The sequence below is a fragment of the Lutra lutra genome, chromosome 9 (genome assembly GCF_902655055.1).
Source record: "Lutra lutra chromosome 9, mLutLut1.2, whole genome shotgun sequence".
Taxonomy (NCBI): Eukaryota; Metazoa; Chordata; class Mammalia; order Carnivora; family Mustelidae; genus Lutra; species Lutra lutra.
Genome location: NC_062286.1, coordinates 137042211 through 137061460, shown reverse-complemented (window position 1 = coordinate 137061460; position 19250 = coordinate 137042211). Strand labels below are relative to the sequence as shown.

Sequence of the window (19250 nt, the reverse complement as noted above, 5' to 3'; positions counted from 1 at the left end):
CCATTATATTGAGAAACTTTCTAAAGTCCTACGGGTAGATTTATTTCTATGATTCTTGAATGTTCACGTACACGGACAAACTGAGTAGAAGCAGGCCAAGCGTTGCCTAATGGAGGGTCTGTTTTAATGAGTTGATAAAAATGATTTGCAATTTAAGCACAGCTTCTTTGCAGAGATAGAAGAGTCTGGAATAAGCTGTTGTCATCATTGAGGATGCTCATAAATTAATGTTCAAACCTATTTGAAAATTAAGTCCCTATTTTATGCTTTGTTTAAAAGTTGATATTTATCAGCAAAATGAATGACTATGTTTACGGCAGGTTGAATTTGAAAGGTTTTATAAGCTATAAATAGTGATTATATGTTTATACCTTATCTCCTGACAGGCATTACTGTTTTTCTGCTCTGTGACTATGGTAAGAGTATCTGGGGTGTCATATATAAGAAATGCATCAGGTATTTAAATGATAGAATGAATATAAAATCATTGCACAGTTCTCGATTCTTAATATGCTTTAGATCAATTCCTGCTGTTAATATTATTAATAAAGTAATGATTATAATTATTATGTAGCTTGGAGATAGAGGTTCTATATAGAATCATTAACGATTAGATCATATCTAACATCAATTAAGAGACCCAATGGAAAACATGAGAGAAGTATTACTCTTTTTTACACATTTTTCCCAGCATATAATTTACATAGTCAACTGTGTGCACATGTGGGTGCGTACAATACTACGAGATGCATGCACATGTACACACACGTACACACGTAAATACCCTGTGTTCAAATTACCAATGGGAGACCTAATGCCCATGAGACGTAGAATAATGATCTGTGATCCTGTTCTCTTGGTGGAACACAAGACTAAACAGTGAAGTGTAAGACTGTTGTATCCTCACAGCTTTTCCTCACGAAGATGAGAAGCTATAAGCAATACAGCTGATAAACAGGACGGCTGTATTTCATGCCAAAATTGAACAGTTTAGAACACAAACATTCTCTCACAGTTCATTGGTATCACTGGTACCAACTATTTCTCTTTTGCCCTATCACTGCATATTTTCCCGAGGGTGGCAGGACATCATTACCAATCTTTAGGTTCTGATTTCGTATCACATTCTAGCATGTAGAAAGGACCTTTAAATAATTCTAAAACCTATTTGATAAAAAGGATTTTAGTATGACATCTTCCAAAGAGAGTCCCTTGCACTGTCCACGCGCACGTCTCACAGGTTGACGACTGTTGTGCTAAACAGCTTCCGGCCTTAGTTTTGCTGTCTGTGAAATGGAGTGCCTCCTACTTTCATCGAACAGGGCTCCACCAGGATCATGTGTAGCAGTCCTGGTAGAGGCCTGATGGAGACCAGCACCTGGAGAGTCCCCGTCCTCAGACACTCAGACACTGCTTGCTGTCTGTGTATACCCACCCTTCGTCCTTTCTAAGTCACACTCTCCACTCAGCACTCTGAAAGTGTATATTTCAACGAGGAACAAAATGACTTAAAGAGATGTTTTTGCCGCTTCTTTCTTCCACCAGGCTCATTCTCCCACATTACTAATGGGACATCTAGACAGTTTATTTTTCATGGATCGTTCTCAGCAAGCTGTGTGAGCAAATGCTGGCTGACTCAGCATATCTTCAACCAGAGAAGTGTTTCTCTGTGAATGCAAAGCTGGAACCTAAATCGCTAAGGGCAATGAATCGTGGGTACCGACTTTGATCAATCTCTTCTACCAGCTTTTGCGTAGGAGGATTTTTCATTGGTAGTGACTTTCCCTTGATATTTCGAAAAGGTGTGCATTTCTCTCGGGTGAGAGTCTGATTTAGGCCATGACTGTTTTCCTTCTTTTTCTCTCTCGGCTCTCCTTTCTTCGTGAATCTTGGAGCAAAAGCTCCCATGCCTAGAATCCATGTAATTGTGTTACACGATGATCAGAGGTGGGACAATTTTTATAGAGATTCTATCCCTAAAATGCACCGCTTGTGCAAGAATAAAGGTAAGGAGGGATTAAAGAGGAAGGAAGGAGGGAAGGTGAAAAGCAGAAGGACAGTGGGTTGGAAGAGGAAATTCCATGCGTAGAAGAGCTCAGGCTCTGACTTTAGACAGAATTTGCTTTAAATCTTGGCTCAGTGACTTTCCTTGAACACTAGAAATGGAGATGTAAAGACACACTGAAAAGTCTACCTGGAGTCTGATTAATGAGCAAAGGGATCTTCCTAGACCCTTCATAGGATATAAGAAATGGCAAAAATGGATTTTAAAACTGGATGTTGAGATACTGAAAGTCACGAGGAAGTACCCAACTGATGTGTTTTGCCCAGCCGTTTTGGCTTCATTAGAGAGACTGAATGGTGAGATGGTTCAGTTAGTGATTCGCCTGCCTTACTGACTTCCTGTGACAGAATTTAATTTCTTGGGATTTTTGCCAACGGAAAGACTGTAAAACCCTTTCCTCAAATAATAACCATCAATGGCTGGGAAGCAACATGGTGGGCAATGCAGCAAAGGACCATCTGTCCCTGGGACACCAAATGGAAATGTAATCTAGAGACCAGATGAAACTTCTCTTATTTTAGTTACTTTAGGATGTTTTAGATTTCATTAGATAAATGAAACAAACAATCCAAAAAAAAAAAAAAAAAACCCTCAGAAATTCCTTTTATCCTGACCTGAATCATGAAACTTTAATGATGTAGCGATGACAATTGGGTCCCATTGCAAATACAGACAATCCGAGTTAGCTCTGGATGGTGTGTGATCTTAAGTGGGCAGCTGGGTATTTTAAAAGACTCTTTATAAAGCTCCTTAACCTGTTTCAAAGTGGCTATATTACCCAGAATTCAACTCCTGGCATCAAAACCTTCTTACTGTTAAACACTTTATTCTCTTTCCTGTCTGAACTGGAAACTTGTCACCATCGATGGTATCCTGATCCTCAATTAGGTTCTCTTTAACTAGCTTACTTGGTTCAACAATCTTATTTTTTCCCCACAGTCTGTTTGCAGGAATTTCTTTTTCTACCCTTTACTGAAATGGCTGTAGGCCTCCACCTTCCTCCCTCTGCGTCCTCCCCCATGGACGGCCTCAGCTCCCAGCAACCACCATCCTTTATCACCTGCTGGCTTCTGAAGGCTGCACCTTCTAACCAGATCACTGCCCTGAGCTTGGCACTTCCTAGCCAACAGCCTGCAAGCCAGATCTCTTCTCTGTGCAAGTCCCGCAGGCATTGGAAACCCAATGTGTAGAAAAATTTATTCAAACATTTTATCTGTGTCACAGTCTTTATACTAGCAACTCTACCTGGCATGGCTAAGTTACTGGCTAGCATTACCTGGTTGCTCAAGTGAAAAATGGGGATATCATCCTCTCTTTTGACCTTTCCAAGCTTTTCGGATCACCAGCATCCCCTGTGCTGTGTATTACACACCGATTCCCAGATCCCTACCCTGAAATTCTGATTCAGGAAACCTGGTGTTTGGCTGAGGATCTGTATACCTAACTGCCACCCACCAGTCAGACAGCCACTTGGATATTAATTCTCCTAGAAAGTCTATATTGACTTCCAAGTTCTGGAATAAGTGCTAAGTATTCGCTTAAGGCATGTCTTTTTGTGGGAAGAGATTATCTTTTTGTGTGTTGTTGACCTCCATCATCAGATTTGAAGTTCTACAAAGGCAGAAGCCATAGCATCCCTGAGACCTAACACCATGGTCTGACACATATATTCATGGAATAAATCAATGACTTTATAAAATAGAATTATTAATAGGCAAAACTATGATTGAATGTATCAGTTCATCACAATCAATGAACAGAGACTAGAGTTGCAAATCCAAAAGTTAAAAACAGAGGAGTCTGTATTGGCTCCATTGAAATTAAAAGTGTCTTAGGACTGTCACATATAGACACTACTTCAAAAAGATAAACACAGACCCCCAAATAGTATAAAACCTGCTTTAAAATTGTGTGTAAAGAGCCTTTGATAACCACTCAGAAACGCACCTAGCGACCGATTCATAGATTTGTTTAAATTACCATAATTGCTGTTAAAATAAAATTAATAGAACATGCTATGTAAATGCCCCTTAAACATATTTAGATTTTGAAAACTGCCATTAAACAGATGAGAACATAATGGAAGTGCACTTTCAGCATAATTGTCATGATGCTAATTGTTTGTGTTCATTTAAAGCCAAGTGTATAACTCATCACTTGCAGGACAACCTTCCCAACGCAGACTAGAGGAGGCACTGGTGAACAGAATAAAGAAACAGCCAGACTAAAGAAATGCACTGCTATGCATTTGGAGATAATAAAAACTGAATTAGAAAAGACTTCTCCAGGAGCGCCTGGGTGGCTCAGTGGGTTGAGCCTCTGCCTTCGGCTCAGGTCATGATCTAAGGGTCTGCTTCCCCATCTCTCTCTGCCTGCCTCTCTCTGCCTACTTGTGATCTCTGTCTGTCAAATAAATAAATGAGGTCTTTAAAAAAAAGGATTCAAAAATAATAAAAAATTTTTTTTTAAAAAATGAAAAGACTTCTCCAGCTTAAGACGGTGGTATCCAAGCAGAGGATTTTGTCACCCTCCTCATATATTTCCCCAGATGTTTAGTAAAAAACCCAAGGAGATGCAAAACTGTGGCCACGTGTGGAGCAGTGAGTAAGAAATACTGATATGGGGGGCGCCTGGGTGGCTCAGTCGGCTAAGCATCTGACAGTTGGTTTCAGTTCAGGTCATGATCTCATGATCAAGTCCTGCATCAGGCTCAGTGCTCAGCAGGGAGTCAGCTTGTGGATGCTCTCCCTCTGCCCCTCCCCCCAACTCATTCTCTCTCTCTCAAATAAATAAATCTTAAAAAAAAAAAAAAAAGGATTACTGGTATCTAAGTACCCTGGGCACCATGCACCATTCCTAGTTTGGAAAAGGAGTAAAAGACAGAATCATAGGGATGGACACATGGACACACACACACACACACACACACACACACACACACATTGGGGATGCCAGCAGCCACAAGGCCGCTCAGAATCTTTCAGAGAGATTTCAAAACCAGTTTCTCCTCCGCCATTTTCCTCCTGCCCCGTCACACTAATGTGTGTGTCTAAATGCCATAAGTCTAAAGGCCATATGTCTAAATATTTTAGAGTGGTAAATTCAGCTAACATTGTATTAAATAAAATATATTCTATCTTCATAGTTTCTCAAGTGTATAGTCATGATGACAATTTTTAAAAATATGTGAATGTAAAGCTTTTACATGACTAAAAGTTGGCAAACTATCAAGAAGTACTAAATGAAAGTATTGTTATAGTTGTTCCTGTGGTCTCTTCAGACAAGTAATGAAATGCATAATTCATAAAATGCTTTAAATTTGTAACATGTAATCTATCTCTCCTGTTTTTATTTCTGCAAAATCACAAATTATAATATTATAATCAAGATTTTCACCAAATTTGTGCTCTATTGATAACACTGAGCTAAAAAATTAAAAAAATAAAATGCAACTATGCAAAGTACATCAAGTAAATGATAAAAATAAAATAAAATTAACTTTTCCATGTTTTAAAAAGTTATGTGTTTTAAATTATTAAAATGATCTCTCAAAATTCAAAGATGACATATAAATTAAAATAAATGAATGTCAACATTTTAACTCAAATTATTTATATCAAGATGAACAAGTATGGAGCCGTTCTTCTACTAGTACTACAGATTTTTTTTGGAGTGTGATGGGAAGCTAGCTACTCAGGAAGCCTCTAAACACATTTCATAACAAGAGGTGCTCATTAAAACAAATCTGGGTAAAATTCCTGAATTTCAAGAATAATGACAATAAGAATTTTGGAAAAACAAATAATAAACTATTAAGAGTGTTTATTTTGGGGTGTTGGGATCAGAAGTCATGTATTCCTTGTACCTTTCTGTCTTTTCCAAATTCTCCACAAAGTGCACACACTACTCAGAGTGAAAAAAATAAATAGTGGGGTTTTTTTTGTAAAATTACACTAGCTCATATCTATTAAGCACTTGCTCCCCAGTTTTCCCTTAACTGTTATGTTATTATATTAAAGCTATTTGTTAACAACATTTCATTGTAAAAAGAACACATGAATAGGCATTTAATTGCATAAGGGATTTGTACTGAAACCATTTTAATAAATCAAGCTTGGAACATCTGCAAACATTTGTACCTAAACTACATATTTGAAGGAACAACAACCAAAAAGCACAAAAGCTCTGAATCAAAATGAAGATTAAATATTTCAACATAAACCTGCTGCCTAAAATCTTAGAAAATCACCACTGTTTTATACACAATCTTGATTTGCGTAATGAAGTATTGGGTGTCTTGATGCAAAATAGCAAAACCTTCCCAATCAAAAAACGAAGTCTTCTTTAATACGTACTCAACAAGAAAAACCACAGAAAGTCAAAAGAATAATACCAAATTCAATGTTCTTTGGTTTTCTTATTCCAAGAACAATTGGTTTTCTTTCCAACGAAAACGTATGGCCACCATTCTCGAAAATAACAGAACACAACTGAGCTGCTACGTCCAAAGAATGCCACGAGGAGAAGGCACTCACTATGTACAACTGATGGAAGGTAAGTCACTGCATTTCTCATTCACAGGAATTTATCTGAAAAACGGAAGGGCAATTATTAATTCTGTATTTATCTTCTGTATTGATCTGTAAAGTGCATGATGCATGGTCCATTTTTAGTTTTCCTCTCTTCAATTCTCTTTCTTGAACATTTATTGAGTAAACTAAAAGAAATAAATTGTGGGCAAAAAGAACAGCAATGTGCTTGCTTGATATGAACTGCCCTAATATTGCTAATTGTTTCCTGATATTGCTCTACTCTCCTGAACTTGAAAATAGTTGGTGATACTAATACAGCAAAGTCTAGAAGTTAATATCACTTCTCAAAAGGTGTAAACACAGAGTTACCACATGACCCGACAATTCCACCCCTAGGTGTATGCCAAGAGAATTGAAGAAATATGTCCATACTCATACAAATAAACTCTTACACAAATATCATAGCAATGTCATTCATACTAGACAAAAAGTAAAAAGTAGAAATAGCACAATGTCTGTTACTGATGAAGCAATCAAAAAAGTGGTACATCTATACAATAGAATATTATTCAGCCCCATAAGGGAATTAATTTCTGATACATGAATGAACCTTATAAAAGGAAAAGGAAAAGAAACCAGACTCTATAGGCCATATATTACATGATTTCATGTATAAGAATTTTCCAGAAAAGGCAAAATCATAGGGACACAAAATAGATGAGTGGTTTCCAGAGGCTGGTTGGTGGGGGGAGGATGGGCAGGAATAGACTGTGATTGCTAATAGGTATGGAGTTTCTTTTCGAGATGATGAAAATGTTCTGGTGCAGTTACTGTTGCTAACCTTATGATTATCCTAAGACGCATGAATTCTATGGTATGTGAATTACATCAAAAAAAAAAAAGAAAAGGAAAAGAAATTAATGCCTTCTCAAAAAACTCCACATTTCATGTTCCACTGGAACCACCCAATCTTATGTCATATTGTCATGTTACAAAATAAAAGGTCTCATTGTCAACAAGGTTTAAGGAATACCAAATTAAGTGATTTCATTTCTGAGAGACATCACAGGGTTTACTAATATGTTTTCTGAATCTCTGTATTTCCTATAAGTGTTTTCTATTTTCTGCTTATGGAAACTCTCAGAGGACACGTGTTCTGCAAACTTGGAGAACTGCAGCCTTAGAAGTAGTCTTAGAGATCGTACTGATGAAAGCAGCTTAAATTTTCCTTTGATCAAAATGCAAATCATTATTTATTCAGAGGCTTTATATTGCTTACAAAGCTGCTGATATTTACACATTGTTTCATAATGTAAGTTTCTCCTTTAACTCTAACAGTCACAAGTTTTAGAAGTTTCAGTACTTCATAGGAAGTATGTCCTTGACAAACTATATTAGTGTGAAACAATCCAATAGAGTTAAGTGGCTAGAAATTTAAGCAAGACTACTCATTATGAACCAGTTAGATCTCACGGAGAGCTTTTTGGCAATGTCCAACAAAATTACAAACACATATACCATTTGATGTAGCGATTCCATATCTAGGAATTTATCCTTATATATCAGTGAAATATTTTACAGAGGTGGATAGATAGATATCATAGGTAGAATTAGAGAAAAAGATATATGATTATTATTTTAACTAGCTTCCAACATGGTCTGAAGTGATTGTCACGTCATGATACTTATGACCTTGTGACTTATGACCTTGTGACTACATATTGAATGAGGAAGAACCACTTAGCCATTTAGCCTGATCAGAAATGATGAAATGTAATTTCCAAGCTTAGGTCATAAAAGACACTGTGGCTTCCACTATACTCTTTCTCCTGGACCCACACTCTGGAAGAAGCCAGCTACCATGACATGAAGACAGTAAAGCATCTCGAAGAAAAGACTGATGGAGCAAGGAACTGAGATTCCCCCATCCCGATATCAAGTGAGGAACTGACTATGGCTATTACTATGTCAATGAACAATCTTAGAAGGAAAATCTCTATCCCTCTTCAATTGACTTCAGCCCCTTGACTCCTAGCTCTACAAATTTGGAACCAGAACCACTCAAGCAAACTGCTCTGAATGGCTGATTCACAGAAACTGTTTCCACCAGCGAAATTTGGGGTAAATTGTTACATAGGACTATATGGCTAACATAGTTACCTATTATCCTGTTAATTGTTGCATGTTTATAATAATAAGAGGTTTTAAAATTTTCAGTGTTTATAAATATCGAATATACAAAATTTAATATACATATATTCAGTGAAAGAGTGGACAGGCATAAAATTAAGAAATATCTTTATATGTGGATGGAAGACATCCTAATAAAATAAACATGCAGAAAAATTTACGGAAAAAAGGAAAATTAATGTCTATCCAAATCTGCTAGTGTACACATAAAATATCTTTTGAAGGGTGCATAATAATTTACTGATATTTATTGATTCCCTTCTAGGGTAGTTGGGGGAGACAGATTTGAAAAGGAGAGTTTTCACCGCAACATACATTTATTGCATTTTCAATCATGTGCCGGTATTGCTTTTTTGTTTTTAAGCATTTATTTCTGCTATTGGTATAGCAGCATGAGACATTCAGGCAATTCCCCTCCATAGGACACAAGCATAAAACTGTACAAAATTATTTTTAAAACAACTGAAAACGACCAAACACAGGCAACAACCTGAGAAGTGTTTACTCATGGGAAACTCTACTTTTTCATCTAGGAATGGTGGATTTGTAAAAACTTCTTGCTTGGAGGCATGTCCATCTCTCCCAACTCAAGCAATAGAAATGCTAAGTTTTATTAACCAGAAGGGGTGGACTCAGTATAGGCAGGTGGCAGAGCATTTAGGAATTTAAATGGAAGATAAAGGGGATAGAAGACCTCTGGAAGAGTCGAAAGGATACGTTCTTCACACATTCCTAGCTAACTTCTCTACTCTGTGTGGGGAGAGTAGGAATCTAGCAAAAATTGAAAGCCTGAAGAAACTTTACTTTTTTCTTTTTCCAGTTTTTATTTAAATTCCTGATAGTTAATATATGTAATATTAGTTTCAGGTATAGAATTTAGTGATTCATCACTTACATACAACACCTGGGGCTCACCACAAGAAGTTCCCTCCTGAATACCGATCACCCATTCATCCCATCTCCCCACCCACCACCCCTCCAGAAACCCTCAGTTTGTTCTCTATAGTTGAGTCTGTTTTCTGGCTTGCCCTTCTTTTTTTCTTTTTTCCCACTATGTTCATCTGTTTTGTTCCTTAAATTGCACATATGAATGAAATCTTCTGGTTGTGTTTCTCTGACTGATTTTGCTTAGCATAATACTCTCTAGTTCCATCCACATTGCTGCAAATGGCAAGATTTCATTCATTTTTATGAGCCCAGAGAAACTTTAAATCAGTGGCACATCTAAATGAATTCCTTAATCACATAAAACCCAGGTAGCAGATAAATCATTGGCTGAATACTAATTACAGAAGTAAAAGGATGGGTAACTAGGGTGCTAAAAACCAAATAAGTGAACACATAAAATTTCAGCATAGATAATCTGTGATTGCTCTGAGTGAGGGAGACAGATTTTATGGTTGGAGTCCAAGCAAATTATATGCCTGCAAAATAAAAACCTCAACAACATTTGGAAGAATAAATAGAATCCAGAGTTGGTACAACGTATCATCAATGATGTGTAGTTTTAAAACAAAAATTGCTAAGACACGTAACGAAAATGGAAAGCCTTATCCTTGCTCTGGAAACAAGAAGAAACTTACTCTGAATGAGAACACATTTTGGATTGAGTAGATGAATACTTCAATGCATATATTATAAATGTGTTCAAATAATTAAGAGTAAATATGTTGAAATAATAAATAGGAGATATGTCAGTAATAAGTGAATAAATGGAAAATTGTGCCAGAGAAAAGGAAACTATAAAAAAAAGAAAAATTAAGACTTAAAGAGTACAGTAACAAAAATGGAAAACTTATTAGATGGGCACAAGAGCAGATTGGACAAAGCAGAAAAAAAATCAGGGACTGGAATACAGAACAATAGAAATTTTACAACCAAATAACAGACAAAAAAATTGAAGAAAGAATAAACAGAGCCCCAGAGACATGTAACAGTATATTAAACATCCCATGATTTATATAATTGGAGTCCAAAAAGAGACAAAGAAAGGACAGAAAAATAATTTGAAGAAATATTAGTGGGAAAGTCCCACTATTTAGTAAACTTGGTGAAATTTAATGAAAAATATTACTCTATAAGTTCTTGAAGCTAAAGAAAATCCAAGTAACATAAGCAGAAAAAAAATCACCTAGACATAGCATACTCAACCTGCTAAAAGGTAATTTGAAATCAATAGGGCTAAGTAGAAAATCTTTAAAGCAGCAAGAGAAAATTATCACAAAAATACATGGATCAATCTTAAATATACATTGTTAAATGAAAGAAGTCCGTCTGAAAATGTTACATACTGTATGATTCCAATTTACAATATTCTGGAAAAGGCAAGACAAGGGGCATCTGGGTGGCTCTGTGGTTTAAGCCTCTGCCTTCACCTCAGGTCATTGTCTCAGGGTCCTGGGATCAAGCTCCGCATCTGGCTCTCTGCTCAGCAGGGAGTGTGCTTCCCTTCTCCTCTGCTTCCCCCTATGCCTGCTTGCAAAACAATAAATATAAGGCTATGGTTGACAGAGGTTCAGCTGTGGTTGAGTAAGTTAAGAACAGGAAATTCTTTGTGACAATGAAATAATTCTGTATGATGTGATACTGTAATTGTGAATACATGATACTATGCACTTGTTAAAAGCCATAGAACTTTATAGTATGAAGAGTAAACCTTAGTGTATGCAAATTTAAAAATCATTTAGGAGGTCAGAGGATCCCTGCATGGAATGCAGAAAGTGACAAAACAATATAATTGTATTACAAATGTATGAAAGAATTCACTAAAGGGGATGGGAGAAAAAAGTGTTGACCTAAGTAACTTTGTTACTAAGTGAAGTCTTTAAGACAAAAGAAACTATATGTAACCACTGTAGTTTAGCATAAAGTATGGATTAACGATTGTGATATTACTATACATGTTAATGTAATTGAACAATTAAGGAAATAGATGTGCTGGGAATCAAATTTCTTATTGTTGGAATAAGAAGTTCTGGATAAATAAGAGTAAAAGACTAGAATGATCCACATGGTTTAATGGATTAGAATAAGAGATAGCAGTATGGACTCATGTTTAGCTTACTATAGATACAGATAGTTATATATAAAAATACTTGCAGATCTATGTGTATACCTGTGTTTGAACACACAGATATATTTCCTTGCTCTGCCAGCCAAGAACATTGACACCCCAGTAGCATTGAGTACATCTAGCACACAGATCTTGGTTTCTAAGACCATTATCCTGTAAGGAAGCAAGGCTTCCTAGAGAAGTAGTTGAGTCTAGGAATGGGGAAAGTATTCACAATGAATCTGAAGCACTGTATAGTACTGGGAAGGTTCTACAATTCATTTGAAAATGTAAAGGACTTGGAATGACCAAAGCAATTTTCAAAAAGAGGAAAGCTGTAGGATTTGGCCACCTAATTTAATGACTTGTTATAAAGCTATAGTAATTAAAATAATTTGACACCAGTGAAAATACAGAATTCTATATCAATGGAACAGAAAAGAGAGGTCAGACATAGTCATATACAAACAATTACTTGATTTTGACAAAGGTGTCAAATCAATTTAACTGAGGAAGAAAAATTTTTTTTTTTTTAAAGATTTATTTATTTGTCAGAGAGAGAGAGAGAGCGCGCACGAGTGAGCACAGGCAGACAGAGTGGCAGGCAGAGGCAGAGGGAGAAGCAGGCTCCCCACAGAACAAGGAGCCCGATGCGGGACTCGATCCCAGGACGCTGGGATCATGACCTGAGCCGAAGGCAGCGGCTTAACCAACTGAGCCACCCAGGCGTCCCAAGAAAAATTATTTTTAAACAAATGGGCTGATCACTTACATACTCAATGAGGAAAACACTGAACATTGATCTTCTCCTCACATCATACACAAAAATTAATTCAAAATGTAAAGCCTAAAACTGGAAGACATCTATATGAAAGTATAGGAGATAGTCCTTGTAACCTTGGGGTAGGCAAAAGCTTTAAGAATGCAAAATATATAAAAATAAAACAAAGGTAAATGGGACTTCATCATGTCTGACATAAGGAGGTCTAATAATGAAACTTTAGTTGATTACAGTTCTTTGCTCTGAATAGGAAACTGTTTACCATGGAGGCTGAGCTGGGATATATTAAAAGGCATATTAGGTATTTAAAGGATATATTAAAGGATATTAGTTGATAGAATAGAATAACCCTGAAATTTCAATGGATTAACAATAGGGGTTTTGTTGTTGTTTTGTTTTTCTATTCCTCACTCATAAAATCCAGCTGGGCATGGTGGGAAAGGGAGCTGCAGGGTCTGTCCCACTCATAACCCTGGATGGACAGGTACAGTATCACCCTCAACCTGCAGCTTGTAAGGTGACTAGTGCTTACTATCCAGATGGCACATAGGGAAGAATGTGAGAGCCTTCCATAAGAGGTTGTCATGAAGTTGACGACATCACTTCTCTTATATTCCATTGGCTGTAAGTCAACCCCATGGTTATCCCTAACTGAAAAGTAGGCTGAGAAATGTAACCTAGCTATGTGGCTGGGAAGAAAATGACATGGGTTTAGACACTGCGTGTTACAGAAAGAGTAAATGGTTGCTGTTTTTGCCTGCCAATAATCCACTTAATCTTTCTCTGGTTTGAGTAACCGGATTTTATTTGAAACGCCACAGTAAGCTTTGCGCAGTGGCAGTATCGTAGCCAATGAGGTTTATCCGAGGCGCGATTATTGCTAATTGAAACGCCACAGTAAAAGTCTACATGCTTTGGCAGGGGTGGGGCGCTTAAGGTGTCACATTATTTAATCAAGCAATTAGAGCCAGTTATTTTTTAGCCTAAATTTTGTCAGAACTACTGGGAATTACAAGTTGGTTATACACATGGAGCTGGTGGTGACCATCTCCACCACCACTTGTGGAGTGAACACCTGATTCAGAAGGGAGCCAAGAGAAATGAAAGAAGAACAAAGCAAGATGAAAGGAAGAGAATCCTAATGACATTGTCTGAGCTGCTGGATCTAGTTGTGCCTGTAACCAACTCTATGTTTGAACTTTTAAATTATGTGAACCAATAAATTCCCTTTCTTTAAATTAAAACAATTTGAAATAGTTTTCTGTCATTATCAACAAAGAGTTCTTAATAATATAAGGAATGACTAGAGCAAGGATCCAGATAGAGAATTGAGCAAAAACCCAAAACAGTTATTGGGTCAAGGTAGCTTGTGGTCAGATTGGATTCAAGATCATACTCTATTTCTAAAACATCAATGGCATGAAAATCCAGAACTGCACAACAGGGCAGATGGCTAGTCAGAGACCCAAGAAGGACCAAATGGACCTAGTTAGCTTGTGCTCGTGTGAACACCTGGTGATAAATTCATTCCACACACATGGAATCAGAACATTCTGACACCTCTCACTTACTTACGAAGGCACTGTCTGGGGAGTGTGTGTTTATACCGAGAGCAGTTAATTTGCCAACCACCATAATTTACACACTCTACTACATCTAATAATATCTGGTCAGAGTGATTTAAATCTTAAATTATACTCGGACTGACAAGAGCTATTCCAGATGCCAAGGAAAAGCAATTAAAAAACCCCAACTGTTTAGTCTCCATGTATAACAAGGGAAGAATGCCCATGCATAATTGAAATGGCAACTGACCATGCTAGGTATCATGGTTTTTACTGTACTTTTTTTTTTTTAATGACACAATGAACAACAAATTAGTCATTGTTTTCATCTTCAACATGACATTATTTAGGCTGCTAATCCATTGATGCCCTTCTGATGACACTTAATCAGGCTTTATTTTCTATACATCAAACTTCCATTTGCCACGATAGTGCTATAATTATGCTGTTGCATAGATCATTTATCAGATGGAGTCTCCATGACCTGCAAATATTAATATGATGTGGTCACTGTGTTAAGCTCTGTTTTGCCTTTTCTTATGGCCTCTTGTTCATTTCATATTACAAATTTGTACCGGGGTCAAATTCAATTAGTTTCTGAAACAGGGATACTCATTATGATTCATAAATTAAATCTCACCTGCTATTACTCAATGGAAAATACACTTTACTATTTGGAAGGAGCTCAGGTTTCTTTTACTTGGTTCCTTTTATTAAAAATATCAACACGTTTCAAACAGCAAATTCTTTTTTTTTCAACAGGTTCGTCTTCAATTCAAGCTCCTGTCAAAAGAATTCCCACTCACAGAAAATGCAGAGGCTTTTTCTATCCCATAAGTGGTTTCTCAAGTCTCTGAGACTAATCAAGTTATGAAATTAAAGATGCATTCCCCTCATTAATTCATTCAACAAATTTTGTTAAGTAAGTAGTGTGTGCGAGGCATATGTTGCATGCTGAGAAGGGAGTCAGAAACAAAGCGAACATTGTTCCTACTGAGATAATGGTGGAAAGGCCCTAGGAATGTTCCCCAAGAAGAAATGGTTTATATAAATATTCTTGAGGGCCGCCTGGGTGGCTCAGTCAGTTAAATGTCTGCCTTCAGCTCAGGTCATGATTCCAGGTTCCTGGGATTGAGCCCTGTGTCGGGCTCTCTGCTCAGTGGAGAGTCTGCTTCTCCCTCACTCTCTACCTGTTGCTCTGCCTGCTAGAGCTCTCTATTTCTCTATCAAATAAATAAATAAAATCTCAAAAAATATATATATTCTTGAGAATAAGGAAATCATACTTAATTCATAGAATAAGAAAGGTCTAATGGGACAGTTCCATGCTCGTAATGCAGTGCATGTTTCCCTCTTTAAACGTCAATTTTATATCATTTTCTGCACCCGATGCATTATCAAATTTGAAATGTTTGCAGTGTCACTTGCTAATGTTAAGCATAATTTGTCAAGTTATTTCTTACAGTGAACACAAAGCCTGTACCTACTATTTGCTAAGGGAGAAGCAAGGGAAAGAAAAGGCACGGATTCCAGTGTTGTGAATGTATCCTCCCCATTTAAAAAAGAAAACAAAAAAAACCTGTAGAGTCAGCATGTTTTTCAGTAAGCTTTGTTCATTGAACAGAACCGACTTTTCAAATTATCAACAAATCATTTGATCATTTTTTTCTCTTGTGGAGACATTCAGGAGATTGCCTTGAAAACTCATCTGAGAATACCAGATATTTCTGAAAAATTCCTATCAGGGGAAAGATGACACATTAATAATCTCTGGAGAGAACAGAATGCTCCACGTCGCCATTCTGCTCATGTCTGTGAGTTGAAGCAGCAAGCCCTGTCAAAGGAGAGCACCGATTTCCTGAGGTGGTTGTGGAAGACATTAAAAGCCAGATTAAAGATATTTTCAAGGAAACGCTACTGGAAGAATTAGTGGGTTTCCTTCCAAATTACTACCTACCAATAATATTGTCTCCTTTCGTCCTGCTGTTTCTGAGACAATGTCAAAGCTCGAGTATGAAGGGCAAATGAAGAAGAGATTCATATAAAATAATATTTTTCTTATGTCAGCCAGAGCTACAACCTGGCAATGGACAGGTACCTCAATGTAACGTCGGTTGGCTTAGCTGAAAAGCTATATTCCGTAGAGAATGCAATACTTCAAAATGCAGAATTTCTTCTCTCACCGCATTCGTTCTTGAGTCCGGCAGTAACGGCTCAATTCTGGGAAGTGAAACATCCATGGAGGGTGAAAGTTGTATTTTGCTCATCCAGCATCCACCCATCCTCACTTCTCGGACCAGGATTTTCTTCTCAGAGCCCCACAGTCCTGTCTGACATCGTTTCCTTCCTGTTGAGTCAGCAAGACTAACAGCTCAGGACTGAGTGGGTACCCCAGGCCTGGGGACAGAGTATACAATACTCCCTGGTCACTGGGACCCTGAGACCCTCCAAGCTGGCAACGGAGAGCTTCCAACTTAGGACGTCAACTGGAGCTCTTGGGAAAGAGCATTTGTCTTCCCATTGGGGTTTCCAAGAAAGTGAGGCTTGAATTTAGAGGTCATTGCATTACCACAAGGAGTGTGCTTGTCTCAGAACAAAGCTAATATAGTGGAGGGCACAGTTCAGAGATGGAGAGAGAAATCTTGATCTCAAGCCTAAGATAACACATGTCTGGACTTTTCTTTCACTTCAACGAATAATTATGCTACTTAACTAATTCTTTTTTACTTTTTAAGCCAGATTGAAACAATTTTCTATCTTTCTGCCATTTGCAACTGAGTCCTGAAAAATACTCTCTAGCTATCTTCTATCTATCTGGCAGAGTCAAATAAGAGCAAACTTAGAGTCTGATTAAAGAGGGATGGCTTATGGAGGCTAGCTGCCTCGTGTTCAAATTCCAAGGCTACCACCTACGATGTAACAACGGATTTAATCACTCCAAATTTTAGATCCCCCATGAAGAAAGCAGAGACACCAGAATCTTACCTTGCATAATCTATGAGTATTTAACTCAGAGAGAGAGAGAAGCTGAGTTGCCCATTTTAATCCATATAAACAGCTCCCCCTGGAATTCGGCCAAGGGGTACCATTTATATATAGACTACAATGTGAGGAGTGTTGAAACCAGGAAGTGCATAATGGGGCCGACTTAAAGATGCATAAGGTCACCTAGATCCGTACACTCACAAATATTTTCCTTTGTGTGATTGCCATAATGTCAGACCTAGAAGCAATCCAGATGATCACGTACGTCATTTAACTACTTCCTTATACAAAAGAGAAAAAGGAGGTCAAGAAAGGGGAAGAGAGAAGTTTTGCTCCTTTGGGTAGTTACTGGCAGAGATAAGCCCATGTTTCAAGTTCCCTGCCCCTTTGGAATGTCTTTCTATTACAGCCCTTCATTTGCAACAACTGGGGAAACAATAGTGTTGTGCTGAAAACCCAGATCTGAGCAGCTCTGTTTTAGAATGCTACCAGCTGGCTTGCTTATTTCTAGAGTCAAAAAAAAAAAAAAAAAAAAAAAAAAACAAAAACAGGAAAAATGAAAGATCTTGGACTAACCTTTTGCAGGTGAGGTTGAGTGTCAGTTGCTACACAACCCAACCAGGAGGATTTACAATCTGCGGGAGCTGAGTGGGAAGCAACTGAATCTGACTGGAAATTGAGGTCTGAGTGAATAATACAAGCGGGGTGGGTGGAAACAACCACAGCCAAGTCTGCCTTTGATGCATATATTTATAATGGAATATGAATGGTTAAAAAAAATTAGATTTTCAGAGTTTGGGAACCACTTGTTTAGCTAAAATATTTCGATAATTGTTCTTCTTTTCTTTTTAAATTGAAGAGGTAGACACAGCCCATCACCTCTAAGAATTATACTATCTTTGTAAAACCACCATGCTTCCTTTTTGAAATTCAATCCAGTATGAAGATTGAAAGTAGGGCCGACATAATCCCAAAGCAGTGGCCTGGGTGTTTTCTTCTTAAAACCAACAAGCTAAAATTTCACAGCTCAACAAAAGACACATGTCAAATCAATTTTGGTGACTCGAACAATGAAGAGGTAGAATTTTACAGTCTTATTTTTAAATTTTTTTTTAGATTTTACTTATTTATTTATTTACTTACTTACTTATTTATAGAGAGTGAGGTGTGGGGAGGAGCACAGGGAGAGAGAATCTCAAACAGATTCTGCACTGAGTGCAGAGCCCAGTGCTGGGCTGGATCCCACCATCCTAAGATCATGACCTAAATTGAAATTGAGAGTTGGATGCTTAATTGAGCCACCCAGGCTCCCCAGATTTTACAACTTTAAATGATTATCTGATACACACAAGTAAATTTAGGTATTACTGAGAAAGAGCATTTAAAAAATTCTTAATACAGATATTTGGATAGTCAGCCATCTATTAAATTTGGAAATATGCAAATGTCATCATTTTCTACCATCTTCTTTTCGTGTTTCCCTTAGTCTCTTGTAATTTCTCTTCCTTGAGAAGTACCTAGAGTTCTTTATGACATTGTTAGTGTTCCAAAACCCCAGTGTCCTTCCCCTACTGTGTTTCCTTTCTCAAGTTGAAGAGCCTCATTAATTGAGCTTTGCTTTTCTCTAACATTACTTCAAAATGTATCTGTAGCAAATCTAATTCTCACAAGAATGTGATCTCATTTTAGGATCTCACTGAAAAAGCAAATAATAAAGAGGCAAAAATCTAACTCTTGAGAAGATGTCAGGTGCTTCCTCCCTGTCTCTCATCTCTACTCCTAATGTAGGGGACTTGATTCTCGCAGACCAGATATCCTAAAAATCCCTTCTTCTACAAAATGTCTAAATCTCTGACCAAAATATCCATCTAAAATAGCCCTTTCAAATAATTATTTTAGCCAGAGATAAAGAAATAAAATTTTTAAATTTTATTTATTTTTATTTTTATTTTTTTTAAGATTTTATTTATTTATTTGACAGAAAGAGAAAGATCACAAGCAGGCAGAGACAAGCAGAGAGGGAGGGCGAAGCAGGGTCCCTGCCGAGCAGAGAGCTCAGCGTGGGGCTTGATCCCAGGAC

At 37.3% G+C, this 19250-nt stretch overlaps 1 pseudogene; it reads left to right on the top strand.

Annotated features, from left to right (window-relative positions):
* Positions 1-13443: 13443 nt before the first annotated feature.
* Positions 13444-13638, top strand: LOC125110106 (uncharacterized; annotated as a pseudogene).
* Positions 13639-19250: the final 5612 nt, after the last annotated feature.